This window comes from Oxyura jamaicensis, chromosome 1 (assembly GCF_011077185.1).
Source record: "Oxyura jamaicensis isolate SHBP4307 breed ruddy duck chromosome 1, BPBGC_Ojam_1.0, whole genome shotgun sequence".
Classification (NCBI taxonomy): domain Eukaryota; kingdom Metazoa; phylum Chordata; class Aves; order Anseriformes; family Anatidae; genus Oxyura; species Oxyura jamaicensis.
In genome coordinates this window covers 189,980,907-189,988,020 of record NC_048893.1, presented here as the reverse complement: position 1 = coordinate 189,988,020, position 7,114 = coordinate 189,980,907, and the positions used below count along the sequence as shown (strand labels likewise).

Below are 7,114 nucleotides of genomic sequence, written 5' to 3'. Positions count from 1 at the left end.
TGCATAACAAGAAGAAGGGGGCAGAGGTGGGGTGGGGAGGGAGAAAGTGGTGGTGTGACATTTTCCATCAGCTGAGGATCTCAATTTCTTACTTGTTCTTTGCCAAAGCAGGAATCCCAGGCCACAATATTTAATGTCTCTCTTCAGTACAATGGCATACTTCTCAAGAAGTCTGCATTAATTTTACTGCTTTTGCTATGTTCAGCCACACCATCCCCAAGGGTAGGTTATCTGTTAACCCAAGTACCCTCTGTGCCTCTCCCCCAAACACTGTATAATTAATCATCCTGAAAGGTGGCAAAGAGGTAAACAACCAATTTTTGTGTTGCAGATGCTGCTGCTTTGTCAAATAATTGGTGCAAAGACACATTAACTGTACAAGGGAGATTCATATGTTTGTTCATTCATTCATTCCACTAAGCTGTCCATTATTGGTTGTCCAGTAAGGTAAGTTAAAATGAGGGAAAATTTACCCAAAATAAGTATTAGGAGAGAATGAAGGATCTTTTATCATGGCAGCTGTGATTCAGCTTGTATGAAAAGAATAGGCTGGATCACACCTGCTTCTAGGGATTGCTAGGAGCAGAAACAAAGTAATTATTGGAATTAATGTGAACAAAAGTACCCTGGCTGATCTTCCTGATGGACTCTTGAAGTAACAAGAAACAGACCTGAAGGTTTCAAGCTGGTCACTTCCTAGCACAAAGCTGCTTTTGGGAGTGAGCTGATGAGATGTGAAATTTGTATTGCCACAGGCAAGGCAGAATTACCCTGCCATGTGTCTGTGATGCTAATGTAATTAGTCCCAGTAAAGCTCGTTTTTAAATAGCTTAAACTAGAAGTTTGAAATTTATTTTATTCTACTCTTCATTGAATGCATTCTGATACATTGGATGAAAATGAAAATGTCCAAAATGGTGAAACTTGAAACCCATCTAAACTAAAGTACAAGATGGATGCACCCTTCAAAAAAACAAGTGAAAAGTGATAATAACCAAATTAGCGAAAAGTTGTCAGTAAAACTGAATTGGATTTAAAAACTGAAAGCTAAAAATGAAATGAAAATATAAAGTAATTGAAGAATCATGAATAATGAATTTGCCATGCTTTTTGAATAATGCAGAGTCAAACTTAGGAAGCCCCTGATCAGGTCTTGAACGGAAGGTGAAAATCGCTGTTTTAGATCAGAACTATGTTCAGCTGATCCAATATGCTGCCACCATTTGCCAGTGGCTAGTATCGAATATTACAGAAAAATGGTAACAGACCCAGAAATAGGCAAAAGTAATACAGTAAATGTGTTTAAGTTTCCTTCTTTTTCCTACAAATTAAAAGTTGGCTTAGGTTTACAAAAGAGCAGATGTCACTCCCTTGTTGGGGCTCCTTATATTAACTACTATGTCCCTGAATATTCCTGTAATGCACAGATATTGTGCATTGGTATGTACAAACCTCAAGTTTTCTGAAATTTTGGGTTTATGACATACTTGTGAAACTAAAAGTACATTTCTTTCTATATTCTTCAGTTTCTATATTTCCTAAACAATCATGGTCTTTCAAAGGCTCTTGATAGATAAAATTTGCAATTTTCTGTCTTATCATCTCCAACTCTGAACTCTAAACAATCTGAATGACCTTTTTTTTTTTTTTTTTTTTTTTTTTTTTAAAAAATCAGGTAGCCACAATATTCCAGGTATCACCATATCACATTTTTATTTAATCTGATATCCATACATTCGAGGAAATTGCTTCCGTACACATTTCACATTCTATTGAACAGCACTATTCCAGTGCTCCTTCATTGACAAGATAAACAAATTATTGTAACAACAGAGGTTATCATGTTTCATTAGACTAGGGGAGTTAGCCAAGTTCTGTTAAGATAATACTTTCTTAGTTTTCACAATTTTACCTTAAAGCAACTTACTTTATTTTTTTCTTTAAAATACCTTTTCATTTTAAAGCTATTTTAAGTAGACCACATTTCATTCACACCTATAGATGGAACTGCTTCAGAGGTAGGTGATGTCATTCTTAATTTCTCTGCAAAAATACTCTGAATTAAATTCTTAATTATTTTGTGATTGAACTGCACAGTTTTCTCTGTATCTCTCATGGAAACTGGGTTTCCTTCAAAGCCAGAGGCATGTTTCTGAGGCCTGAGCTTTCCTCTTTACTCGTTGCAGAGCTTGCCCTGTTTCTGGTGGTGTTGCAAGTTCCCTGTCCTCTGTCTGCTTTTTCTGCCTTGTTCTCCAGAAGGTCCCAGCAGCTAAAAATGTTTGCTTATTTCCAAGGCAGAAGATCCCCTCCATTTTCCAGTGGTTCCAGCTCCCAGAGCTGGCAGACAACTTTTCCCACCCATTGCTTCCAGGCCCCAGTCTTCTAACAGAAAAGAAATAAATTGACAGAGAACACAGACAACCAGCAGATGTACTTTGTCTTCTTTTTTTTTTTTTTTTTTTTTTCATTCTTAGTATTTTATACATAATATTTTTAAACATTATTATAAAAATAGTTTAAACAATATTTTAACATTATATTTAACATGTAATTTAACATAATATATTTAACATTTCCAAAGCATAGGAAGAGCCTTTGGGTAGTTTTCATGGTGGTCCAAGAAAGAAGGGATACCTCTGTTGAAGGATCATCTTTGCTCTCATCTCAAGGAATCTGCCGATGATTGTTGCTGGAGACAGAAGACTGTGAGGTGGGTCTTTGGCCTGACCCGTTATGTAGGTTGTTTAATCCACGCAGGATTTTATAGTAGATCTCATATCACAGAAATTGCTATTCCATTGCTATTTCCATTGGAAAATGATAGTTCAATGCTTTCCTGAGAAAGAAAGTATATGGAAGCCAATCCTAAATAAAAGAATAAAAAAGAAAAGATTTTTAACACTCTAGAGTCCCACTAACATAGCTGCAATAAGAAAGTTGTTACTCTCCAGTTCTAAGTAAATTTTTGTTTCAAAATCTGAATGCATTTCTTCACATCTGAAAGGCTATGCAAAAAAGAACTCAGTACCAAAATAAATGAAGTGAAATGTCTAGGATGAACCTGATCCAGTTCTTTTACATGTTATCCGATCATAAAATAAAGTGTCTTCAAGCAGCAAATGATAAAATTATATTTCAAGAGAATTAATTTGTTTTGTATACGGGACTTGGTTCCATCCAAGACACATGGATATATTTTGTGTACTTCAGGGACCCACTTCTGATGTTAGAGAATTTGGCTTCCAGAATCTTGGCATTTTGAATGTACGAAGCATAACCTTTCATCCAAAATATCACTAAAATTTTACTTTATTTTTTTCTGGAAAAATTGTCTATCTGATTAAGATTCCAAAGCCTGTGGTATCTGAAACTCTTTGCCCAGACTATATTAGCACAGGTAGCACTGTACAGTGAAATAGGCCTTGGATATGAGATTGTATTCACTGTTTGTTAGGTCATGTGCCCTATTTTTTTTCATAATATATTGTTCCTAGAGTTTATTGCATTCTGGGTGCTGGAACAAAATTTTAAAAATATATATTTTCAGACAGACAAGGAGACTACTAAAAATTTCAAATTTAGTTACTAAATGAATATGTCTGACAGTAAAAAATACATCAGACTATGCTGAAACCATAGACACTAGCATTTTCCCTCAGAATTCAGAATATGGTATGTAATATTTTGATAATTATGAACAGGGCTTTAGGAGTGCCTCAGGCTCAAAGATCCCATGGAGTTAAGAACCTTTTGAAAATTCTTGTGCTGTGCTTTTAAGGTTTTCATGAGGATTTGGTGCTCTGCAAAACACTGATCTTCCTTGTTTTTGCTGCAGTACCAACATAAGCTTTTACTTGTGAGTAATACCAGGGTGTTTTTCTTTACATAGAATTACTCTCATCTGTATGTCTGAGTTTTCCATGAAAGTTATCTGGTCCAAGCTAGGAGCAGATAAGGCTCTCACTTGGCCTGGCAAGTCATGATATGACTTGAAATCCTAGTTTCAGCTTTCAGTCCCGAGAACTGTACACCGTTCCCCTGTCCTTCCCATAGCCAGGATGCTATCCCCTGACCAACATATATGACCATGACCCTGCTTTTCCAAGTTGCTTCCCCAGGCCCTGTACATGAGTGGTGGATGGCAGACCCATAGCCCAGACCTTCAGCCATGCCATTTCAGAGCTGCAGACACTGCACCCAAGTCAGCACCTTGGGCACTGAGAACAGGCTTCAACAAAGTACAAGGATGGTGGGAAAAATATAAGCCACTGGGTACTGAATGCTTTTTCAAAATCTAATAATGAGCATTACCATAGCTAAAGTTATACAGCCACTGTTCTGCCCGAATTTTCTCTTTTTGATATGTCTTTTGTTACCACTTACATCTGAGAATACCCTGACATAGATTGCAGGGAAACAGATTTCTGTTTCTTTTTCTATTGACATCATTTGTTACTTTTTCTTGATCCTATGAATTACATCAGTTAGTAATCAGCTTCCAAGCAACCACTTGTGAGAGTTTCTCATGAAGCAGAATAGAAAAATATTTTACCGTTTTTATTGGTCTCACTTCATATAACTCTAGCTGTTTCAGAATTAGAAATGGACAGAGAGAGAGAGAGACCAAAAGCCTACAAAAACAACCCTTCAGCAGTCCTTTCATCCACGATAAAATTAGTATGTAAAGTAGGTGGAATGAACCATCTCATGAATTTATAAATATTTTCCTCTGTGAAGTCTTTAGTTAAAGGTCTCTTTGCAATCTGGAGAGATGCCTCTTTCTCTCCAATTGCTTCAGATAAAGACTAAATGACCAGCCATGATATTTTGACACCTAACTTTGTGAGCAATAATTTATACAAAATGAATCACATCCGTGGTGACAAAAGTCATTTGCTACTTCAACCGAGACACTTTTGAAGGGACTGCTGCTTAAAGGAAGTGCGTTTTCACTTTAGAGGTGTGTTGAGCAAGATAACCAATGCATTTGGACTTGTAGGAAATGTCTTTTTTTTTTTTTTTTTTTTTTTTTCTGTATTAACTAAATAAGTAAAGTATAAAATCACAAAATTTGCATAGAGCTTAAATAGACAAATACCCATATTATTTAAAACTCTTTAAAAAGAGATTAAGTTTCAAGACAAAAGTATAGCTTAAACTGAGTAAGGTAAGAACAAGCAATCAGCAGCTGAAGAAAGCTGTCCCCAGAGCTTAGGCTCCACAAAACTTGGAGGCTGGGCCCTGAAATATTAGAAGATTCTGTCATATTAGAAAATATCTTAACAATTACTGAAGACTGGTGTATTGGAAATATTAGATTATTCTCAAAAATAGTTAATTAAAGCCTCTGGTAGCTCAGTGTGTGAGATTTGTCCTCCTTTTCCCCTTTTTCACTCTCTCCAGTTCCATTTAATGGTTAGCATACTTTTCAGTAAAGCCAGACTGACTGTTAAAAGCAAATGGATCATGCATATCAAGCTTTGGTTGTAGGAGACACAGACCTTTTAATGTCTTTTAAATCCCAACACAGGCAAAATTAATTGGCTTTGGAATGTTTTGGAATTATTTTCTCTAATGCCTTAAGTCTAACCTCAAACTTGGAGATCCCCATTGCAATAAAAGAAAGATTTCAGCCACAGCTCATCAGTTTCACCAGGCTCTGTTGGGCACAGAGGGGCATTCTACCAGAAATAGTTGTAAAAGGCACTGTCCCCATAAAGGACAGTGGAAATTGTGTTTTCAGAAACCTTCAGTCATGACCAATGTGTTCTAAAGACCTCTTGGGGGTTTCCTCAGAGAGAACAGCTTAAGGGATGTAGAGGCAGTAAACACTTGCATTTAAGCATTGTAAATACATCAGGCTGCAGAACCACACCAGCAGCAAAGCCCCACTAGCACTCCTGGACCATAAATTTTGATTGGAGTCCTGCATGTCTTAGAAATAGTAAATGATACAGGAGAGGGTGCAGGCAGCAAGTGCTATTAGCCACCACAGTGAAAAGGAGTAAAACAGGCTGAAAGGCTTCTCTGAAATCTGTGCAGCAAGGAATGCAAAATATGGCAGGTAAAACCCACTGCATGCTATTCCTGCCTTGTCCCTCTCTCTCCAGGACTATCATACCGTGAAGATGACTTGCCTTAACAAATTGCTCTATTGTGATGGTTTATGTTGTATTGAGTTAGATTTTATGCTCTGTTTAACTGAACTAAAATAATAGATTAGAGGTTTTCTGTACACAAAAAATAATTGAAGGAGATGACATTCCTACAAATAAAATCTTAACACCAACAGAAGAAGTCTCAAGATACTGCAGTGCAACAATATATTACCATAATTATTAAATAACACAGCACTGAGTGAAACGTACATCGTGATTTTATTGGAGGAAATGAATAACAACTGGGAAGGGTGTGTTGAAGAATACAATAGATCAGACCTGTATTTATCATCAGGTAAATCCATCACCTCAACCAAAGAGACAAATTAGGTCAAGTAAAAGGAAGTGAAAGTCTGTGGGTTACAGACAGGAAACCAAATGAGGTTTAATAAGAGCAAGTGTAGAGTCCTGCACCTGGGAAGGAACAACTGGAAGTATCAGTACAGGCTGGGGGACGACCTGCTGGAGAGGAGCTCTGAGGAGAAGGACCTGGGGGTCCTGGTGGACAACAGGATGACCATGAACCAGCAGGGTGCCTTGGTGGCCAAGAGGGCCAATGGGATCCTGGCATGCATTAAAAGGAACATGGCCAGCAGGTCAAGGGAGGTGATCTTCCTCTTCTACTCTGCCCTGGTCAGGCCTCACCTGGAGTACTGTGTCCAGTTCTGGGCTCCCTGGTACAAAAAAAGACAGGGATCTCCTGGAAACAGTGCAGCGGAGGGCCACAAAGATGATACGGGCCCTGGAGCATCTTCCCTCTAAGGAAAGGCTGAGAGACCTGGGTCTGTTCAGCCTGGAGAAGAGAAGATTGAGAGGGGATCTTATGAAAGTGTATAAATACGTGAGGTGTGGGAGACAGAAGGCTGTAGCCAACCTCTTCTCAGTGGTTTGTGGGGACAGGAAAAGGGGCAATGGCTGCAAGATAGAGCACAGGAAGTTCTGCACCGACATGTGAA

At 38.0% G+C, this 7,114-nt stretch overlaps 1 long non-coding RNA gene across 1 annotated transcript; it reads left to right on the top strand.

Annotated features, from left to right (window-relative positions):
• On the top strand, window positions 1-4,623 carry LOC118160400. The gene is made up of 4 exons (XR_004747464.1): window positions 1-447; window positions 1,965-2,018; window positions 2,582-2,710; window positions 4,107-4,623. It is a non-coding gene; the product is annotated as an uncharacterized LOC118160400 (long non-coding RNA).
• The last annotated feature ends 2,491 nt before the right edge of the window (window positions 4,624-7,114 follow it).